This window comes from Ischnura elegans, chromosome 8, assembly GCF_921293095.1.
Source record: "Ischnura elegans chromosome 8, ioIscEleg1.1, whole genome shotgun sequence".
NCBI classification, from domain to species: domain Eukaryota; kingdom Metazoa; phylum Arthropoda; class Insecta; order Odonata; family Coenagrionidae; genus Ischnura; species Ischnura elegans.
In genome coordinates this window covers 3026267-3044018 of record NC_060253.1, presented here as the reverse complement: position 1 = coordinate 3044018, position 17752 = coordinate 3026267, and the positions used below count along the sequence as shown (strand labels likewise).

The following is a 17752-nucleotide window of genomic DNA, read 5'->3' as shown; positions in this document are numbered from 1 at the left end:
TTATCGCTCACGGCTCCTCCTCCTCTGACCCTCCGCGTACTTCGCTCGGGAGCCTAACTGCTGCAGATGCGGCCGACAAGAGACCACTGCCCACACAGCGGTGTAGTTTCCCAAGGCTTACACGACTCCAGAATTTTCGCATCATAACGATTAGAACGTTAGCATTGATATGGAAGCCATAAGACAAACTATTTTCGCGGATCTTATTATTGTCATTAGCTTAAGACAAATCAACTAGTCTAGCTTCCACTTTCTTGGTAATTTATCCTTGCGTTTTTTTTTTTAAATGTGCATACTTCATTTCAATGGAATTAAATATAAGAGAGTGAAAAATTCAGGTACGTTAGCTTTGCAGAAATAGGGGAGGAGGGTGTTCTGGCGAGGATGGAAATACATTCAGTACATCAGAATTTGTCAGTATATAATCTCTATTTAAGTTTCACACTATTTAACAGCGGTCTCTGTCTTTTTCTCAAATCCGAAAAATAGTATTTTATGAGATGTACGTTAGTTTCGTAGCAATCAAATCGAAATATGTGAGTTTTTTGCGTAAATTTGTGGAATGTTTTAGCACGTAAGAATGGCCATCTTTCCTATTTAATCTATTTTCCTCGAGAGAAGCCGTTTTTTCTCTAAATGTGATGCAATGCCATGCGGATATTTGATTTTCTAGTTGGTAAATAATACCAGCTAAGGAGTTCTGAGATCTGTAAAAAGAGCAAACGTGAATACTTCTTTTGGTTCGTTGTTTAATTGTATACCATACACTTTCTATTTCGTTGTCAATTATTTCGTGGGCAGCGCTATGTAAATGTAATTTAACTGCTATAAAAACTCCGCCACCTGTTTCATTGCTTCGATCGCATCTTCAAATTTTATATCCTGGAGGAAAAACTTCGCTGTCGCTTTTATCTTCTGTACGTTATCTCTCTGTCCCCGTGACCACGTCTGCGTCGTCAAAATATCCTCGCTTTCGGCGCGCTTGTTTTTTATGCTACGTCAATTAACGACAACAAGGTTAATGCCATATTCTGTAGTTTGAGTTTCTGATAGTTCTTTTCCAAGCTTTTGGCTACTAGGCGGGTGAATTTTACTTGGAGTGCTAATAACATTTGGTATGTTTTCTTTCTCTGGAGCACGCGTTTTGGGAATATTGGCAATATTGTCCGGCGTTATGCTTTTTTTCTTGTGAATACTTTCGCAATGAAAGACAATCTTGGATATGAAAAAAATTATCCCAAGATAAATGGTGGAAATGTTCGAGGTAAGCATGACCATTAAATCTAAAAGAATGGCCCTAGTATAAGAAACTGAACAGGTTAATTACGCTGCTAAACTTATTAGCTTTGAAGTAAGTCGCACGACTTCACCAAAGGGTTTCCTTGGACGCACCGCAGATATGTGCGATAAGGGAATGGCCACGCACCACTACAGACTAAATGATCCGGTTTCTAAAGGTATTAATGAAAATTTAAAAAAAAAACAACGAATGAATGCGACAATCTTGGGACGGGAAAAGACAAGTTCTCACCCAAAGCGAAAGTAAAAATATTTCTTTCACGGCAGACTTTTTTAATGCGATTATTCCTTACAAGAATCTGCCTTTTTCCCAGATCACTTTCGAAAATCATACCTCGTAGTTGCGGTTACCAGACACGCGTTTTGTCACAAATGCTCCCACCACGAAAGGTAAGGTCAAAGTTCGATCAGACGAGATCAAGCATCGATCTCATTACTTTTACCAGCAATCTACGCAGTCCGCGGCCATATGGAAGCATTTGGGCCGAGCATAATAGTAACGAGAAATTTTGAATGCAGCACCGAAACTTATGCCTCATAATTCACGAACCAAGGGTTGTAAAATCTCCCAAAAGGTGAATAAAATATGTGCTTGCTAATTCTTTCAGAATCCCTCGCGCTACTTGATGCCAATGAAAAACGTTCATTCGGTCATGAATTTATGTCAGAGATGACAGGAGGAAGAAAACTAAGAAAATACTTACATAATGCATTTATCAATAGTCATCTACGAGAGATAAGAAATAGAAACACTGAAGCAAAATATTTTTCCTTTCTAGGCATGCGGAAGGAAGTAAGTAATACACTAATGGGCTGGAGAAAGTAGTTTTAGTTTCACGATGAAGCATGAAAACCTATGCGATAACGATAGCAATGAGAAAAGATAATGCTTGACAGCTAATTCGCACTTCTGCAACGAGACCTCGTTCAAACAAATTGCATTGCAAGAAATGAGACATGAATGAGAAGAAGCATGGCCAACTTTAATACAGGCCGGAACATGGAATTTGGGCAACGCTGTGCCGGGGTCCTATCGTGTTTGTTTGAGAGCATGGCGACTTATGCGTGAAGAGTATCCGTGTAACCAAAGAAGCATTAAATCTCTTGTTAAAAAGGCAGAACTGGACTTCTTCTGTGGATATCATATTGGCTAAAGGTACGTACAATAGTTTAAGATAATTTTTGGGAGCTGAAGGAGGAAAATCACGTTTATTACTTCAAAAGTTTTGCGATCACATGCCGGCCATTAATGGCGGGGAATTGAGAGTGCAACAATACTGGTTTAAAAGGGGGAACAAGAATTATTTTTCTGTACTTTGTTTTGCCTTACGGTAAGTAAAATAGTTTAAAGATATTCTCAGTGAATTGTGAGTGAATATGCAGCAGTATTTCATCCGAAGCATAGCGTCTCTTGGCGGCCGGCCACGAAGTAACCTTGAGAGTACACAAATGAAACGAGGAGTATTTGTCGGGTATATAAATGCTTCGTTGTTTTTACAATATTATTATTCTCGGGTTAACAGTGATTGCTATATTTGGTGTGCCTTATGAATAACTATGTGTAGTTGTGTTTATAATAACGTCGTATATTATTGAACGACGAATGGCTACTCGTTAACTCTGTTAATATATGTCTCCAGATACTGGTGTTATTCATATTTTCCAAACTTATAATGAATGCACTGCTTTTTTCTGTGATCAGCGAAACTATCTTTATTAATGCAACTTTCCATTGTTTTCATTTAAGGGGCCCAAGCGTTGTTGTGTGCATATTGCAGAAGCAACTACCTATCCACCAAGAACAAGGGGTATGTGACTGTGTTCCAGTTCACCAAAGATGAACGCAGTAGACAGAAGTGGCTGAAGAATATCCCTCGGAAGGATTGGAATCTTTCTTCAAGCGCAATAGTTTGCGTCAAGCATTTTGCTGAGCGGGATATCCTACACCGAGTAACTTACATGAATAAGAACGGTGAGGTGAAAAGTTACGAGTTAGATCGCCTAAAGTTTTCCCCTGGTGCTACTCCCACAGTGTTTCAGCCCCTCTCCTCTTCTTAAAACTTCTTATTGTGATCAGTGAACCATGAAAATCTGTGAACATAAGTAGATGAGTGGTACTTCTAAGAAATGAAATCAGGAAATATTGTATGAATCAGTGGAACATGAAAAGACTGCTGATGAAATGACAATATATATCTTTATTTCCGAAAGACATGCTCATTTGACATCTGGCCGCCTTCTAATACTGAAGGTACATTGGAAAATCAATTGCTACTAAGTGATATGGAATATATAAGTGGTATTTTGAACTAATTCATCTTTCCCTTCCAGGTAAAACTTCTTGTTGTGATCAGTAAACTATGAAAACCTGTGAACATAAGTAGATAAGATCTTGGAAATGAGATCAACAAATATTTTATGAATCAGTGGAACATGAGAGAACATCTGATGAAATGTCAATATTTGTTCTCGTATCGATAAGGGTACCTTAATTGATATTTATCTGCCTTACTATACTCCAGGTATGTTGAAAATCCAAGGGTACTGAGTGATATCATATCTATGCGTGGTATTTTTGAACTAATCCATCTTTCTCTTGCAGGTAAAACTCCTTATTGTGATCAGTGAAGCATGAAAATCTGTGGAAATAATTAAAGATGAAGTATTTCTTGGAGATGAAATGAACAAATATTGTATGAATTAGTGGAACATTAAAGAACTAATGAGGAAATGGCGATATAAGTTCTCATATTGAAAAGACTTAGTAAATTCACGCCTAGCCGCCTTCCAATACAGTAGGTATATTGGAAAATCCATGAGTGCGAGTGAAATTATGTATATATCTGGTATTTAGAACAACATAATAATTTTCTCTTCAGCTAAAACTTCCTTTAGAGTGAACTTTGAAAATTTGGTCATATAATCAATTATGAAGAACCTGGTGTGGCTACCATTATCGAGATTAATTCAATAATTTCCTCTCGTTTGTAAAATTTGATTTGATTTTAATCAGTATTGAGTTATACGGTAGTATAATGTTATTTGTTGAGACATTTCTCCAATTCGGAAGTCATTATTATTTCATTATACTGGTCTTGGTGTTTAGAAATATTAGATTGACAATATATTTATCTTCCTTATGGCTTCATATTTTTTAAACATTGTTGTCTAATATATAGAATGTTAAGACTAGTTTTTTTGTAATATCACATAAAGTTTTCTAATTAGCCCTTACATTTGTACTGATCATGTTTTTTTCATCAAATTTTTCCATCAGATAATGTGGTGCCTGTGAAACTGGTAGCTGTTGCTGGTGACGGTTGATCGCTGAACTTCGAATGGCACGATCTATGGAGGTTGTTTCCGGCTGAAATTGAAATTAAGAACCTGTGGCAGCTTTTATTTATTCCACTTTCTGGAGTAATATTTATGCTTTGATGGCCATGTCTTGTGACATTGTGAGGTTGTTTGATATGTTGTTTGACCTCTTCAATATGAAATGTTTACCGGAAAATGTATATATCTGATTTTTATTTTAAATAAATGTTGTTCAACTTCATACATTTTTTTCTCTCCTGAAATACCGCGGTGAAAGGTGCTAGAAAATAACGCATTACTTTTTAACATGTTAATTTTTTAGGCTATTCAGGGAGGTGAAATGATGTTTAATTTAAAGCCGCTCTTTATTTTTAAGTCAATAAATTTTATAGGGTGCTCTTCTATACAAACAACCAATGGGTTAAGCAGTAAACTAAACGGTATATCCTTATTGGTCTGAATTTCTGGGTCGTCGATCGCAGTACTTAAATATATTTCCGTGCATAACCTCTCGTATCCCTTGCCTTATTGTTATTAGTTCTCACGATTACTTTTAATAAATAGCTGTTATAATACGAAATACAACCACTCGAATAACTCAACCCTACCGTAGTTTTTATCTTAACTTTAGGGAGGGTGAACGGAGGTCCATCCGTATTAGCATCACACAACGTCAACAGCTGAGAGCCCGATCCACCGGACCCCAGGTAGTAGGACCCCTGACGTCACGTAAAGCGCTGTCGCCAAATTGCATGTTCCGGCCTGTATTAAAGTTGGCCATGGAAGAAGCAAATGGAATGAATGGATTGCGCTCTGAATGGGCAATCCATTCATTCCATTTGCGCTCTGAATGGGCAATCCATTCATTCCACTCAAAGCCCGAACTGCTCTTCAAAAGCCATTCACTTTCAATCTCATTGAAATTCTCACCTGTGACTACAATACAGATCCACTAGTTTTCCTTTAAATCTTCCGCCTAAGTACATTGATTGGCCCATTACACTTAGGCTAATGAGTATAGTATCGTTCGGGCTCCGGGAGCACTAAATATTTTCAAAGATGATCGAACGATATCCAATTGTTCTTCCACTGGTTACCTGAGTATAATCGAAATTCTATTCCTTTGATTTCAACCCTGCGAACATTCGAACATTGCAATTATTGTTCCCTCTGGCGTATTAGCATGGATATAGTGAAATTATTTTACTCTAGGTAACCTATGATGGCTTTAGTGGTCTTCTTTAAGGTGATTGTGATTTGAAAAATCTTTTCCTGGGGATGGAAGCAGCAGATTGAAAAAGCGTCCGAAGGAGTCGCGCAGAGGCAGCCTTCCAAAATAGGACCGCTGACGCGAGCATTGACGGACCGCGCTTTCCAGTGAGGATCGGAAAGAGCTTTTTGAAGGAGATTCCATTACTGAAATTGACCTCCTTGAAGTGATCAAACGAATCTCAGTCGATCCTCCACTATTCGCCACAGAATAATCCCAATTCTTATCCTTTGATTTTAACCTCGCGAGCAATCGAACATGACATCATTTCTCTCTGGCCTATTGCCATGGAGTTCATGGAATTATGTGACTGATAAAAACGAGTTGGTGATAACCAATATGCAATTACGTTTACCGTGATTAAAATCACCGGTCTGTGAGATTTTGATTGAAAATAAAATTAAAAAGAAAATCTATACGATGATCTTTCCATTCTTATCGGTTTTTTTCACCGCGTTTGTTGTATTTTAAAGACAACAGTTTCGCTGGCGTTACAGCCAGCGTCTTCAGGTCGAAGGAAAAAATTTTTGGAAAACTTTTCCATAAAAATTTCCGCCTTATATAGGCGGCGGCGGCTGCTGATCCGCTGCTGCTCTCTCATTGGCCGGTTGTCCATCTCTCATTGTTGGTGGTCGGAGAATCCTCTTCCATGCAGGATGCAAGCTGTAGCCTTGATCTCTGTTGAAATTTGCGGGCGTTTTCGCTATCTCAATAGCTTCTCTGATCAAGCGAGGGAAGTATTTATTCTCTTTAGCTATTATCCTGGCGTCTTCAAAGAGGATGTTATGCCCAGGTTCACTCCAAGCATGCTCAGATATGGCTGAGAGTTGGTGCTGCTTGTTTTTGGTAGCCCTCCGATGTTCCTGCAATCGGACTTTCATTGATCTGCAGGTCTCGCCAATGTAATATTTACCACATGAACAAGGCATTCGATATATTCCCTCATAAAGGTCCATTGGGAGTTTGTCCTTCGCTCCGGATAGCGCGTCTGATATCTTTGTCACGCAATTGAAACGTGTTATTACGTTGTGTTTTCTGAGCATTCAGGCAATCTTTTCTGATGTGCCCGCCACAAAGGGAGTTGTGGCGTATGCTTCTGGCTCCGGCCGGCTCTCTTCCTCAGAGCTCCTTTTTGAGGCTGCATCTTTGTTCTCCTGCTCCACAAATCTTCTATTCAACATGCTACTGCTGTAGACATTCCTTACCAGCACTTCAATGAGATGCTTCTTCTCCGCAGATAGTGACTCGGTGTCTGAGATGGCATAGGCACGATGTATTAGTGTTGCCACCAACGAGATTTTTTGCACTGGGTGGTGGTGCGAAGAAGCGTTCAGATAGCGGTCAGTATGCGTTTTCTTTCTGCGAACGGCATGTCCTAGGAGCCCATTTCTTTTCCTGTTTACCAAAACATCCAGGAAGGGAAGTTGACAATCATGTTCCATTTCCATGGTGAATTTGATAGCGTGGTGCTGCGAGTTGAGATGCTGTAGGAATTTCTGCAATTCTTCGGCGCCATGGGGCCAAATGATGAACGTGTCGTCAACGCCAGAGCGATGGTTTCTTTTCGTACGACGCGATGGCCTTTTCTTCGAAATCCTCCATGAAAAGGTTCGCTACAACTGGAGATAGTGGAGACCCCATAGCTGCCCCCTCTGTTTGTTCGTAAAATTCTCCATTCCATAAGAAATAAGAATTTCTTAGACAATATTCCACTAATTTGGGAAAGTCATTTGGGATGCCTTCAGAGATGAGTCGTCGGATGATATCCACTGATTCTTGGATAGGGACGTTTGTAAACAGAGACACTACATCAAAGCTGGCTATGATGTCTTCGTTTGTGATGGAGACCGTTTTAAGAATATCAATAATATGGGATGAGTTCTTCACATGCGATGAAGTCCGTCCAACGTATTCCTGGAGTGATTGGGCAAGATATTTGGATAGCCAGTAAGTTGGGGCGTCGATTTGACTCACAATCGGCCTCAGAGGTACGTTTTCTTTGTGGATTTCTGGTAGGCCGTATAGTCTCGGTCGTTTCGCAGCCGAAGGGAGGAGGCCTCGTTGATATTCTCTTGGAATGGATGAACTCTTGATGATGGCCCTGGTATTTCGTTCCAATTTGCTTGTTCGATCGGCCTTCATCTTTCTATAGGTTTGCTCCTGGAGAAGAGATAATATTTACTTTTCGTAGTCTTCCTTTCGCATCAAAACAGTAGCGTTCCCTTTATTTGCGGGTAATATGAGAATATTACCATTGTCCTGGAGCTTTCTCAACGCTCGTCTCTCTGCTGCTGTTATATTCAGTCTCGGTGGTCTTGATTTGCGGAGGATACTCCCCACGTCTTCCCTTATCTCATCTGCAATCCCTTTTGGTAGCTTCCGGATGGCGGATTCAACTCCGGTGATTATTTTTTCTTTCGGAATTGTCTTAGGAGCAATGGCGAAGTTGAAACCTTTCGCTAGGATGCTCTCTGTGGCACAATCCAAGGTTTCGTCCATAAGGTTGATTACGGAACGGCCCTTTACAGAATCATGAACTGGATGTTGCCTGCTTCTCAGTTTTTCAAATTTCTTAATCTGCGTTTCCCGTACCGTGACTTCAGTGATGCGGGATGACTCATAGGTTATTTTGTCAATAGTATCCCAGTCGGCAGTGGTCAAGATATTGCTTAACTCCAAATGAGCATTGAAGATTTCCTTTGAGCATAAATTATATATATATATATACACAATGTTTTGGAAAATATGATATGCACGTGGCACGTAATATAAATAGTTCAAGTTAATATCGATAAACACAGAGACACAAAAAAGAAACACTCACATTGAATAAATAAACTCGTCGAAGCTATCGAAGCACTTCAGGCTTCTTCGTCAGCTGAAGTATGAATGGTGAGGAAAGGAGAGGGTTGGAAGAGGGAGAAGAGGGGTAAGGGGAGAGGTGTATGGGGAGGGGGAGTTAGGAATAGGGGTTAGGATGCGACGTTCAGACCTGGAAAGCTATTGGCTTGAAAGTGCCAAATGCAAGCCAATTCGAGGGTGTGGAGGTTGAGGGCGGAGTCGGTGGGAGGAAGGGAGGCAATAATGGATGCTTTGTAGCATTGATTGAAAATGGAATCATGTGAAAGACAATGTGTAGGAACTGGTAGAGAGGAGTGGGGGGAAGATGGACAACAGGAGGCGCGATGATTGTTAATTCTGAGATTGAGAGGGGTAGTGCATTGGCCAATATAGAAAGCAGGGCAGAAATTACAGTGAAGAAGGTAAATGATGTTGGTGGAAGAACAAGTAGTGGAGGGGAAAATCGGTAGGAATTTAAGCTTGGGGAGAAAAGAGGAAGGGGGTGGAGAGAATATCTTGCAGGTTTTACACCTGGGACGATTGCAAGGTGAGGGTGTGGAGATAGTGACTGACTGCGACTTTTGGAGAGGGCGGGTGGCTTTAAATATGGTGTTTAAATTCGGCGGTCTCTTAAATGTTATCCGAGGAGTGGAAGGGAAAATCTGAGAGGTGGACTTGTGTTTGGAAAGGATGGGGTACAGGTCCTTCAATATATTTTGTAGCAAATGAGCACCGGGAAAGTAGGTTGTGAGCAGAGAAGGAGAGCAATGTTTGTCTGCGCGGGGTTTATTGTGAATAGCCGGTTTTTTTCTTATTTTGTTCAACAAGAGTTTTTCGGGGTAGCCGCGGTGAAGAAGAGAGGTGTGGAGTTTGGAGAGGAATTTTTGAAGGTCTTCGGGGTTATTACAGATTCTGTGTCCCCGGACAGAGAGGGAATAAGGGATGGAACGTTTGGTGTGTGGTGGATGGCAACTGCTGTAGTGAAGGTATTGTTGTTTGTTGGTAGCTTTGATGTGAACCGATGTTTTGAATTTGTTATTATCTAAAAGGTGTATGTCCACATCTAAGAAGGTGATATTGGTTTTGGAGATGGAAGAGGTGAAAGAGACTGAGGCAGAAGCGTTAAGTGAAGAAACAAAGGTATTGAGAGAGTCGATGTCATGAGGCCAGAGAATGAAAATGTCATCTATGTATCTGAGCCAAAGAAGAGGTTTTAGAGGGTAATCAGTGAGGAAATTTTCTTCAAACAGGCCAAGGAAAAGATTTGCATAAGAAGGGCTAAACCTACTGCCCATGGCGCAGCCAGATATTTGCAGGTAGTAGTTATTGTTAAAAGAGAAGGCATTGTGGGTGAGAATGAAATGGGAAAGATCAAGAAGGAAGTCAGTGCTAGGGTTTTGAGGAGTGGGTCCTAATGAAAGATAGTGGCGGAGAGCAGCGAGTCCCTCAGAATGAGGGATTGAAGTGTAAAGTGAGGTTACATCAATGGTGGCCATGATAATGGGCTGATTGGGGGGGAGGGAAATGGAGTTGAGTTTAGAAAGGAAGTCATGAGAATCTTTGATGTATGATGGAAGGGACTGAACGAAGGGTTGGAGATAGAAATCAACGAAGGCCGAGATTCGCTCCGAAGGAGAGTTTCGAGAGGAAACTATGGGGCGGCCGGGGTTATTATCTTTATGAATTTTTGGAAGGATGTAGAAAGATGGCGAAGTGGGGTGAGCTGGTAGGAGAAGAGAAATGTCTGACTGGCTTAGGCCCTCAGAGGGAGCATTTGTTTTTAGTAGGGCATTCAATTCTGTGTGAAAATCAGAGGTAGGATCTGATGAGAGAGGGGAGTAGGAGGAAGGGTCTCCTAGTAGTCGGGTGCACTCTGATATGTAGTCGCTGGTGTCAAGTACAACGACCGTGGAACCTTTGTCGGCCGAGGTAATCACTATGTTAGGGTTTTTTTGGAGTTTCCTGATGGCGGCGGACTCCGAGGGGGAGAGGTTTGGCGGCGGGTGGAGAGAGCGTAGGAAAGATTCACTCGAAGCCCTAGAGAGGAGACAGTTGATAAAAATTTCAAGCGGGTGGTGGGGAGGAAGAGGTTTGGGCTGGTGAGAGGACGGGGAGCGGAATTTGAAGAGGCATTGTGAACACCCTCCGGCGCCTGTTGTCTCATGTGGGAATTCCAGAAAACCTTCCACCGAAGGTTTCGGCAAAAATGCAAAATGTCCGTGGACACTTCAATCCCTCATTCTGAGGGACTCGCTGCTCTCCGCCACTATCTTTCATTACGACCCACTCCTCAAAACCCTAGCACTGACTTCCTTCTTGATCTTTCCCATTTCATTCTCACCCACAATGCCTTCTCTTTTAACAATAACTACTACCTGCAAATATCTGGCTGCGCCATGGGCAGTAGGTTTAGCCCTTCTTATGCAAATCTTTTCCTTGGCCTGTTTGAAGAAAATTTCCTCACGGATTACCCTCTAAAACCTCTTCTTTGGCTCAGATACATAGATGACATTTTCATTCTCTGGCCTCATGACATCGACTCTCTCAATACCTTTGTTTCTTCACTTAACGCTTCTGCCTCAGTCTCTTTCACCTCTTCCATCTCCAAAACCAATATCACCTTCTTAGATGTGGACATACACCTTTTAGATAATAACAAATTCAAAACATCGGTTCACATCAAAGCTACCAACAAACAACAATACCTTCACTACAGCAGTTGCCATCCACCACACACCAAACGTTCCATCCCTTATTCCCTCTCTGTCCGGGGACACAGAATCTGTAATAACCCCGAAGACCTTCAAAAATTCCTCTCCAAACTCCACACCTCTCTTCTTCACCGCGGCTACCCCGAAAAACTCTTGTTGAACAAAATAAGAAAAAAACCGGCTATTCACAATAAACCCCGCGCAGACAAACATTGCTCTCCTTCTCTGCTCACAACCTACTTTCCCGGTGCTCATTTGCTACAAAATATATTGAAGGACCTGTACCCCATCCTTTCCAAACACAAGTCCACCTCTCAGATTTTCCCTTCCACTCCTCGGATAACATTTAAGAGACCGCCGAATCTAAACACCATATTTAAAGCCACCCGCCCTCTCCAAAAGTCGCAGTCAGTCACTATCTCCACACCCTCACCTTGCAATCGTCCCAGGTGTAAAACCTGCAAGATATTCTCTCCACCCCCTGCCTCTTTTCTCCCCAAGCTTAAATTCCTACCGATTTTCCCCTCCACTACTTGTACTTCCACCAACATCATTTACCTTCTTCACTGTAATTTCTGCCCTGCTTTCTATATTGGCCAATGCACTACCCCTCTCAATCTCAGAATTAACAATCATCGCGCCTCCTGTTGTCCATCTTCCCCCCACTCCTCTCTACCAGTTCCTACACATTGTCTTTCACATGATTCCATTTTCAATCAATGCTACAAAGCATCCATTATTGCCTCCCTTCCTCCCACCGACTCCGCCCTCAACCTCCACACCCTCGAATTGGCTTGCATTTGGCACTTTCAAGCCAATAGCTTTCCAGGTCTGAACGTCGCATCCTAACCCCTATTCCTAACTCCCCCTCCCCATACACCTCTCCCCTTACCCCTCTTCTCCCTCTTCCAACCCTCTCCTTTCCTCACCATTCATACTTCAGCTGACGAAGAAGCCTGAAGTGCTTCGATAGCTTCGACGAGTTTATTTATTCAATGTGAGTGTTTCTTTTTTGTGTCTCTGTGTTTCCTCCACACCCTCGAATTGGCGTGCATTTGGCACTTTCAAGCCAATAGTTTCCCGGGTTTGAACGTTGCATCCTAACCCCTATTCCTAACTCCCCCCTCCCCATACACCTCTCCCCTTACCCCTCTTTTTCCCTTTTCCAACACTCTCCTTTCCTCACCATTCATTCTTCAGCTGACGAAGAAGCCGGAAGTGCTTCGATAGCTTCAAGTTTATTTATCCAATGTGAGTGTTTCTTTTTTGTGTCTCTGTGTGTATTGACATTAACTTAAATTATTTATATATATATATATATATATATATATATATATATATATATTTTGTGACGGGTGGTCACGATATTTTTTTCTTTTCGTCCCATGTCAGCGCGCCTCACGCGGCTACGATCTTCCCCGTGGAAGATTACGTGGATCGGGCGAAGTGACTCTGACCTTCATGTAGTATAAGACGGTAAAATACCATGGTTTTAGTTCCCATTCAATTGTACCCATAGGATGTAAGGCGATCACGCCACTTGTGCAGTGACGTGATTGGCTAAAATTCAAAGTGAGTGACGTGTGTCAGCTTTCCGTAACGGAAAAATCGGGAATAGCGAGGTTACGTGGTAGGAGGAGAAGTGGGGATGAAGTCAGTTGGTGAACGGACACGGTACTGGTCTGTTGGTCGAGAGGGAGACAAGCCTGTCTCGAGGTACCAGCAGAGAGAGAGAGCACATAATTGGGAGCTGGCAGTCGATGCTCAGCTGTGAGAGGGAAGGAGACCCAAGAAAGGCAACGGCTGTGATTGCAGAGGTGTGTGACGGAGAGCGACCGGGGGAAGTGGAGCAGTTTCTGATTCCGGAGCACGGATAAAGGTGCTGGCCCAGGCGTTTGAGAAGGCGACATCTGTGCCGAAAGTGAGGCCGTCGCTGCGCTTGTGGGCCGTTTTCATCCGGAGCAGCCAAAAAGCTCCCCGAATCGCTGGCGACGGAGTCGTCGGGAACCACAGACTGCCATGCCCATAAGTATCAATCTCCAGTAATTATTCCCGTATTATCACATTCCCAAGTGCTTCAAGCAGTACCAAGAGGGTAAAGATTACCACTCTAAAGTCCGTCTACTTCATCCAAATACCGGTGATTCATGTAAAGACCAATCAAGTCACTTTCGCAAGAGTTCATGCGAGACTGCAAAAAGTCAATAACTGCACCGAGTTTTTAAATAGTTAATTGAACAGAAAAGGACTATTGATTGCACGTCTTACGCCCGTAAATAAGGGCAATTTAATGTATCATAATTTCCCGTCTTTCCAGGAGACAGACGAGGAACATGTAATGGCTTTTCAATTCTTATTTCTTTGTGTCATCAAGGGTATTTCATCTTTTTGCTTGTGTTCATTCATCCATCATTAGTTTGTAGATTAGGCTTAGTATTGTTCAAGGGTGATTTTTCATCAGTGCGTTGATGGTTTTTCGTTGTTTTCGCCAAAGTCTCAATAATAAATGGTGATTTTTGTGCATAATGTAAAAGGTCAGTGTTCATTCGTCGGATCCTCAAACCCTTGTCCGTGCGTGAGTCAAACAACCAGTGTCCGCATTGTCATATTGTCCACCCGTATTAACAATTATTTAATCCTGGGAGTTTGGAACGTCCTTGCTTCTACCGGCAAAGCTAGTTCGTGGGCCGCGGTTTTGGGTGGCGCCCTAATAAACGATCTAAGATCGTATTCTTCTGCAATATTTTTCCCAAAATCACATTCTACCGAAACCAGATTTCGGAGTGGCGAGCTGTCGGGGAAGGAAAGAAGGAGGGGGTAACACTCGGGGGCGTGAGGGCTGAGACGGGTCGACGGGCTCTTCCAACCCTCTCCTTTCCTCACCATTCATACTTCAGCTGACGAAGAAGCCTGAAGTGCTTCGATAGCTTCGACGAGTTTATTTTTTCAATGTGAGTGTTTCTTTTTTGTGTCTCTGTGTTTATCGTTATTAACTTGAACTATTTATATATATATATATATATATAAATAATGTAAAGGAACTTCTTCTTGCCCTAGGGTGGGCACTATATATATATATAAAATCTTGATGAAAGCGCACTAAGCGATAATATAAATATGTGGCCGATCGAGGCGAACGAACAAAAATTGTACTACTAAAACATAGACACACGTAAAAAAAGGGACACTCACAAATAAACGTTCAGACGTTTCAGCGGATTGATCCGCTATCCTCAATGCTGAAGGTGAACTGCTGCAGGCAGGGTAAGTTCCTCCAGTCGCCCTCCTTGGTGAGGTAGTGGGGGTGGAAGAAGGGGAAGGGGAGAGGGGGGGAAAAGGGAGGGTAGGGTTTGTTTTGGCTTTTTAGTGGGCGATGTTTAGCCCGGGCGTTTCAAACGCCTTTTCAACCCAGATGTGGGCCATCTCCCTCGTCCTCACCTCGATGATAGTTGCCCTCTCTGGCAAAAACACGAATATTATCATAGACAACTAAATGTAGCAAGGGTATAAGATTAGATGAGAGACGAATAGGACAGTGGGAAGATGAGCACCGAATTATTGCATTTTTATGCGATTATTCGATGCCTATCTTCCCACTACAGGAATTACAAATTCGATGAAAATTCGATTCGATGCTATAACTTCGCTATCTAAGTTTTCGTCTCAGTTGCTCACACAGCCAAAAAAGACGTCAGATGCAGGAAATTTCTATTTTAGATACCGTTGAGTGCGAGTGTGGGTTGAAAGAGACCGATTTCCTAAATATTTTGTTTGCAACTTAAAAATGCATGTATTTTAGAATTATTCTCAATTCTTTATGACTTAAGCAAAAATAGTGCCATGTATAATGCATAGTACAAGTTGTCCATGGGTTTTTCAGTTTCATGTCAGAATACACATCAATTACAAAAAATCGAAACTTTCGGTAACAGAACATAGATGTATATACATGCACACGCTGGTGCACGATGCGTAATCTATTACGTGGCACAAACTATCAAGAATTAAAATTGTTTTTACATAATGTTTGGCATTGTAACTAATAAATTTGTAAAAAAATAGACATTTAGACTAATAAATCTAAAGCTAAGCTTTTAATTTAAGCGGAATTTATGAATTTGAACTTATTTATGATATAAAATTTTAGAGGGGAAGATTTCACCAATGAGAGGAAAATTATGCTCTCCAAATGAAATGAGGCATCTGGGTACATTGCAGTACTGAAGCGGATATAAAATGACCAGGATTATTTGTGGCAATCCTTCCATTGAGAATAAACCTGCGTTGCCGATTGTAAGTGCACGAAGTACATTACAACGCATGTAATGTGGGAGATGCAATGGAAATGCATCTTGGTAGAATTGAAATATGTCCTTTTTAATTACATCGGAACAAAATATGCATGGAAAAACATCATTATGGTATGGTAGTATTCTTGCAATAAGGTCATGTACTGTTAAATAGTACGTAGCTTTCTGCGCGTTTACCGTGAATCAGTTCCTGTCCCCGAGTGTGTCGTTTAACTAGACCGAAAATCGGCTCCGAAGCACGTATCAAATACAAAAGCGATCCTCACGCAGCAAGGAACACTGACATAGCAAATTCTACTCGGCGGCTGGCGGCGAACTGAGGGCAACAGACTCCGTGCCAGACCCTTCCACTGCCCCTTCTCCCGCGCATGAGACTCGCTCAGTGGCTGAAGGCGAAGTATGCGGGAGAATGCTGCTGCCGAGGAGAACGCATAAATAGCGTGCATTGGTTCGGATGGATTGACTTAGGGCCGCTACAAAGAAGAGTGCATTTAAGTGGGATGAACAAATTTTAAGATAAAGGACTCTCGTTTGAAATGCATGCAAACGATTTTGGACTCCATACACGCCGCAGAAACCAGTTAGTTTTACCGAAATTATTGTTTTTTCGTGGTCAATATTGAAGTGTACATAATGAGAAATTATAAATGGAGACACTTATTTTGAGTATCGATGTTTATTCTTCGGAAATAAGCATTAAAATGTAGTAGGTATAGAATTGCAGATGCCTCATACGAATATGCCCAGACGTCTACAGCACAGTTTTTGACCGAGGTATCCGGGAGCCTTAAGGGAGCAAATTATAACTGGGAATAGAAGCTGAGATGAAGGGTGAAGAATGGGCGTACCCAGCGAGGGGCAGAAGGGGGGCACCTCCCCCCCCCCCCCCCCCAGAAGCAAATAATCGCAAAAGTCTTTATGCAAAATCAGTACTGAATTGAAACGAAAGTATTCAACAAATTTTCTTTAAACCCACGAAAAATGATATATATATTAGTATAAGATATGCAGCTAAAATAAAAATATTTTTTCAAAGAAATGTTCTCATAAATCCCATGGCTTAACCCCCTCCCTAGACCATGGCTTGCCACCCCTCCTCTAGTTATGATCCTGGGTACGCCCTAGGGGTGAAGAGTGGACGATTGATGGCGTGACGGTGGATTGCGATCTCATTAGGATGGAGTGCAAACGGCGACGTCTGTCGACCAACGGCGGGCGGTCTCAGCCAACGTCGTCTCTCGAAGACAGGCCTGCCTACCTTCGAGATTTTATCAAGGAGGGGATCGCAAAAATGCGCCTTAATCGAAAGCAAACAATCTGGCAACCATGTTCGGGAATTGTGGGTAAGAGACGGGGAAGGAGAGCACAGATATGTGTGCCTCGCTTAGCGCACCGCTGACAACTCCACCCGACGTAATTCAATTATGTCTCTCCCGAGATCTGAGAAGAAATAAAACCTACTCATTCCTGTCGAAAAAAATCCCTTTCGAGCGAGGCTGAAATGCTGCGACAGAATGAGCATGCAAGTGACGTGGCAATCGCTCAAATTTCCCCTTTAATAAATTTAAAGCAAAATGTGAACGCAGGGAAAAAGGCACTTATCTGGACCGAATTCAAAATCCCATTCATTAATCGGAATAAGAAAATATTCATTCAGGGCAGACAATAATTCTAACACTCAACACAAAATTTTGCTACTGAGAATTTCGTCCAATGAATGCAATGTCTGTGCCCCCTATGGTGAAGTATTTAATATGCACGGAACATCGGCAAAGAGGTCCCTTTGAGTTTACATTTTCCGTCGGGATATACTATTAACAAACAGACCTTTTGGTGAACGACTTCGTCCAATAAATGGTAAAAATATTTAAAATATCCAATAATAACCCTTCTACGATAAATTAAAAGGGCTTTTATTGTTCTATATAGACTTTAAAGTACACTACACATTATGATATGCGATTATACATCCAAAGAGTGCATGTTTAAACACTCGGGAATAT

The 17752-nt window shown here is 41.8% G+C and overlaps 1 long non-coding RNA gene across 1 annotated transcript; it reads left to right on the top strand.

The window, feature by feature from the left end:
* Window positions 1–3682: 3682 nt before the first annotated feature.
* On the top strand, window positions 3683–4817 carry LOC124164046. Its single transcript, XR_006865942.1, has 3 exons — window positions 3683–3821; window positions 3902–4094; window positions 4577–4817. It is a non-coding gene; the product is annotated as an uncharacterized LOC124164046 (long non-coding RNA).
* Window positions 4818–17752: the final 12935 nt, after the last annotated feature.